The following is a 6,000-nucleotide window of genomic DNA, read 5'->3' as shown; positions in this document are numbered from 1 at the left end:
CTCATCCTTCCTGCAGCTGCTGTCAGCTGTACAGACCGTGTGGAGCTTCAGCAATATGGCCAGGTGACACTTTGGCTTGGGCACAAGGTCTCCCTCCCCCTGGGATTGGCAGGGAGGGGAAATCTAGGCTGTCATGTCCAATTACATTTTTCCCTGGGTGACCTTTGTTTCCAAAACGCAATTTTGATTATTTGACTTTGTAATATTGATTTTGATTTCCTTTTTTGATTCATTTTCGTTTCACTCTTTCCTGCAGGGAGTGACTCGGTTCACCTTCAGCATCTGCTTGCTCTGTAGTGTAGGGCAGGAAGGATCACCTGTCCATGGAAAATGACCTGCAAGGAAAACAAGGTTTCAAAGAGGGCTTGTGTATGAGCTGGGCTGGCTTCTGGTGCTCTAAATTGGGCCCCTCCATCCTGTCCTTCCTCAATACCCCTTGGCTTTATGGTGAGTTGTCTCCCTCATCCAGAGGTGGATGGGAACTGCATTGCAATGAAGCAGGTCTGGATGTGGAGCTCCTCCAGTCTTTGCTGGCAGCAGGAGAATCTTCTGATGGAGAAGGAGAGTTTGCCACAGAAATGTGTCCATCTGCTTGTGTTCCATCATGAGCAGTGACCAGTAATGATGCTTCAGACCGAAGGAAGAATTCAGAGTCTAAAGTACATTTCCCACAGTCCTGGTGTATCCAGCAGCCTGTGCCACAAAAAACCAACTCTCCTCTGTTTGCTCAGTGGCCAGAGGCTGGCCAAGGTCTGTGATGCAGCGTGGCACTGGGTGATGTTTAGGCCATCCAAAGGAGATGGACTTGGGACCATCTGTCCTCCTGGGAGGACACCCTCATCATCCTCAAGGGGAAAGGACTGCTCAAGGTATCCTGCTCCCTTCCTCTGAAAGGAGGAGGGTCTTCCCACCAATTCTGTCCTCAGCAACTCCAGAGCCAGAAGGGTCAAGGCAGGCTTCAGAGACCCTGCTCAGAGCTGCTTTTACTCTTCAGGGACAGCACAGATGGACCATGATGCGGTCAGCAAAGTCAGCAGCTGAGCTCCAGCCATGCACAGCAAAGATCTTTATTCAATTACCTGCCACGATCCCAATAAACCCCAGGAGGATGAGGCATCGATGTGAACGTGCAGGTGTGGGGAGGTGAGAGGACAGCCAGACGTCTGACCACTGAGGAGGTGCTGACAGAAACACCTTGGAGTGTCAGACACCTTGTTAGCCAGTATTCACATGCTCTTGTTTCCACCATGAAATGTAGTTCCCAGTAGAGGGAAAAGATTAAACCAGAGAAGAACCTTCACAACCTTTTCTCCTTCCATCCTCACCTTCCTAATTATTTTAAATGTACAAAGGGTTTGTCATAAGCTGTTTAATCTCTCTCTCAGTTTTTCTTTTTAATAATCCCAGGGCCTGGGCTTCTTCTCAGCGTCCCTCCTCAGATCCACCCCATCCTCCTGTGGCAGCATAAGGCCAACAATTTTCTCCCCTATTTACATCTTTTGACAAAAGACTAAGAAAAAGACATTGAAAAGCTTTACTTAAAGCTGCCACTTTAATAGATATATGTGAAAGTGCAACATCCTTATTTTTTGATTTATCCCCTATCCCCAGTGACCTGAGTCTCTGCCCACCTGGCTGTTGCTGTTTTACAGATGGGGAGCCCTGAAACACTGAATGACCCACTCCAGACATCCAACAGGTTTGCTGCTCTTAGACTGGAGACTTATCTGGGGAGCAAAACAAAACAACAAATCAAAGGTATGTGACCAAGCAGGGAAGGCACTGAGATGTTTCAAGGTTGGGATGTTGCAATAGGACAAGGGGTAATGGCTTTGAACTGAAAGAGGGTCAATTTAGATTACATATAAGGAAGGAATTCTTTACAATGAGGGTGGTGAGGCCCTGGCATGGGGTGCCCAGGGAAGTTGTGGCTGCTGCATTCCTGGAAGAGTCCAAGGCCAGGTTGGACAGGGCTTGGAACAACCCGGGATAGTGGAAGGTGTCCCTGCTCTTTTCACGGAGTTTGGAATAAAAAGATTCCCCTCCAACCCCGATCATTCTGTGATTCTCTCGCTCCTTGTCCCACCTGCAGGGAGAGGACAGTGGGCACCTTTGGGGAGCACTTTGGGATAACCACTGCCGGGATTCTCTCCTCTTCCTCGCCCCGGAGGCTTCTCTCGGCTCGGGCTGGGGGAGCTGCCGTGCCCCCCAGCCCCATGTGCCGGCATATGCTGCCCTCTAGAGCCTGCACCCAAATCTCGCCTTTTTTAAAGGAAAAAAGCTGCCAGAAAGCAATGCTGACAATGGTGTCAGAACGGGAGAACCAGTGGGAACCCCTGGGCAGGGTGGGACCCTTCAGGGGGATCAGCCACGCAGGATGCTCAGGGGGAACCTGGACAGTCTGCCCAGACCGTCAGCTCTGTTAGTAATAAAAACTTGTCTCTCACTCCTGCACACAGAGCACGGGGGTCTGTGACACAGCTGGGACCACCAGCCAGGTACCATTAGCTGCTGTGCCAGAAAAACCTGCACACTGACCCTTCCTCCAGGAGGTGAAAGTGGGGATTTGCCCAAAATCAGTGTCTCCCATTTGCCTTTTTTTTTCTTTCTTTTTTTTTTTTTTTCCTCTCGTGTGAACTCTGATGCAGATTGCATCACGTATATTTTCCAGGGGGCTGACACAGAGCTCTGTCTCTTTCTGCATCGCTCCTCTGACTCTCTCAGCCAGAGGCTGTCCCCCATGGCTGTGCTGTCTTCTCCTCCAAACAATTCCTCTCCTCCACCACATCCTGGCATCCCTCTCCTACTTTTTCCACCCCTGAACACCTCAGAAGAGTTGCGGCTATCAACAGGAGATTTTAATCTTGCCCTTCACCTTTAGTTGCTTCCAATAAATTCTTCTTTTTTTTTTTTTTTTTTTTCACCTCTTCCCAGTGGCAGATGTTTTTACCCCGCAGGCTGAGCAGGGATGGGGCACACGGGGTCACTGTGGTGTGTTTGTCACTTGGGGGGTCCTCCTGCACATCGGGTAAGGTTTTTCAGTGAGCTTTTGGACTCTAATCAAACTGCAGCTATCCTGAGCAGTGATGGTACCAGGAGCAGTGCTGGTGCAGAAGACATTGTGCAAGAGGACACAGTTGGCTAAACTTCATTTCCCTAAATAATCCCAGTTATCCCCCGCTACTAAAACCCACTCGGCCAGCTTTTTTTGGGGATGAATGGCCGCTACCTCTTGGGATTTCTGCAGGGACAGACCCAGCAGGGGCTGATCCCACAAACCGGAGGGGAACAGGAGAGCAGGGCAGGGACAGGAGCAGCCCGGGATTTGGGCTGAGCCCTCACTAGAGGGCAGGAGCGCTCTTCCACTGCGCGCCTCGAGTCTCGTTGGCGTTTCTTGCACAATTTCCCCCGTTCCGTGGGTCAGTTGTGCAGTTCAGTGACTCACAGCAGGAAATGACCCCGTGGGGCTGCAGTTTGTGTCCGCTGGCTTTCCCTGGGGCTGCCTCCAGCCAGGGGTTCCACCATCTGCTGAGCGTTCCTGGCGGGTTTTGCTGCCAGGGAATTTCTCCCAGCGAAGAAATATTTGGGGAAGGAGGCTCCAGATGTTGCCCCCCACATCTGGCACGTCTCTGGCTGTAAGGTGAACTTTAGCGCTGCGCTCTCATTTGATAACAAAGCAGGTACCAAACATATTCTTCATTTCTTCTTCCTGATGTAGCATCAGCACCTGAAAAATTGGCTCCTTGTAGGTAATTCCAGCATCGCTCCCTGCTGAAGGTGAGCAGCTACTGCCATCCCCTTCCCTCCATCCAAATGCGCTGCAAGAACCATCCCTGTGGGATCTCACACAGCCCGAAAAGTGACATCTCTCTTCACAGATCTCCTCCTGCTCTCCTGGCCACGGCTCTGCCCTTAACAACACACTCAGATGGACACAATCAGCTCCGAGGTGGTTTTCCCCAGCTGACTCCAGGGGATATTTAGCAGCATCAGTTTTTCCCAGCCTTGTGAGTTACATCTTAATGCAGAAACCACCAGAGAAACTCCAGCATCCCCCGGAAGGCAACACATCATGGGCACAACGGGGCTTTTTATATCAGAGACTATGAAAAGACCTTCCAATTTAGTAGCTGTTCTGTTCATATCTCACATTATTGCACACACGCTCCTTCTTCCCTTGCCCAAGTCTGCGAAGGGGAGGGTGTAAGAATAGCAGCTTGTTACTTCATCTGTCTGCTTCCTGCGTGTACTCCCAGTCGGGTCTGCTCTCATTAGCATCACCCGCTGCAGCTCCTCGTTACTACTGCTCACTAATACGGGTGAGTCAGCACAGCTCAGCGTGGCTGCAACAGCCACCATTTACATCTGTGCCAGCCAGAGGAAAAACCTCCACCTAAATCTTGCTCTTTTTTTAAAATTAGATTTATTAATCAAACGCACTCAGGAACTCTGCACAAGCCTCTCAATGAAAAAAAAAAAAAAAAATTGAGAGAAAAATGCATACTCTGCCTCTTAGACATTTCCTCCTGTACCTTCTGCCGTGCCCCGGCTGTGTGAGATGTTTAAACGGGGCTCACGAAGTCACTTCCAAAGTTGTGTGGAAAGCTTACAGAAATAGCAGCCTTGTGAATGATTTATTTGATAAGGGAAGTAAACAGCCTCTGACACCTCACCAGGCTTCAGATTTCTTGGCCCACAGCACAGGGTTACCTGCGAGTCATTGTTGTGATGTTTGTCCCTAATTAAGTTGTAGAGATGAGTTGTAGAAATGAGTTAATTTTCAAATAGGACCGTAATTATTTTATTATTGCTTGGAGCCCTCCCCCTGGGCTCTGCTGTCACTTTGCTCTGGAGTGAAGCCACTTGTCCCCAGGGAGCTGCCACTGCTGCCTGGGCTTGGATTAAAGCGGGTGTGTAGGTTGGGATGGCACACACGGAGCTGAGGGTGTCAGGGAGCAGGAGCAGCATCACAGCACTGGTCTGTGGCTGCTGTGGGGCTTCCAGCAGCCGTGTTGGGCAACCTCGGCTCACATTTGCCACGCCTGCCCCGAGCGTGGTGCTGTAGATGCTGGAGGATGCTCTGAGGCAGCAGCACTGGTGTCCTGTTGCAGGCAGCTTTGCACTAATCCCACCTTTGCTCCCTTTTCGTGGAATCACAGAATCATTAAGGTGGGAAAAGACCTCCAGTGTCATCAGGTCTGACCTTCTAGTAGTGAGTACCTTCATAGTGAGTATCACCATGCCCACTAAATAATTTATATAAATTTTTTGAACACTTCCAGAGACAGTGACTTCCCCCATTGCCCTGGGCAGCCTGTTCCAATGCTTAATCACTCTTTCCATGAAGAATTTTTTCCAAATGTCCAATCTGAACCTTCTGGCAGAACTTGAAGCTGTTTCCCTCCTTCTGTTGCTCGTTGCCTGGGAGAAGAGGCTGACCCTCACCTTGCCACAACCTTCTTTTGGACAGTTGTAGAGACTAAATTGTAACTGATTCATTTCAATTTTGCTGCTGACTACTCCAAAAGAAAACTTCTGCCATGGCAGTGATTTGGAAAAAGGCAGAACCTGTGAGGCCTGAGGAGATTGTGAAAAGTCAGGAGCATCAGCAGGACATCCCTGGGCAGCTCAGGATGGAGCAGTCCCTGCTCATTCCAAACCCCATCCTGAGGATTGCATTTTGGGGGGGAAAACCACCTGGATTCCTAGGAAAAAACTGATGGAGCTGGGGCTGTTCAGCCTTGAGAAGAGACCACATTAATGTGTGTAAGTATTTAAACAAGACACAGCCAGGCTCTTCTTGGTGGTGCCAACCACTCGGACACGAGGAAATGGGCAGAAATTGATGCACACCAAGTTCTGCCTAGACCCGAGGTAGAACTCCTTTCCTGTGCAATGATCACACACTGGAACAGAGGCAAGAAAGGGTGTGGAGTGTCCCTCACCAGAGACATTCCAGACCCATCTGGTCACAGCCCTGTGCCATGTGCTTGAAGGTGA

The sequence above is a fragment of the Sylvia atricapilla genome, chromosome 19 (assembly GCF_009819655.1).
Source record: "Sylvia atricapilla isolate bSylAtr1 chromosome 19, bSylAtr1.pri, whole genome shotgun sequence".
In the NCBI taxonomy this organism is placed as follows: Eukaryota; Metazoa; Chordata; class Aves; order Passeriformes; family Sylviidae; genus Sylvia; species Sylvia atricapilla.
The sequence above is the reverse complement of the archived record's forward strand: the minus strand, read 5'-3'. Positions refer to the sequence as shown.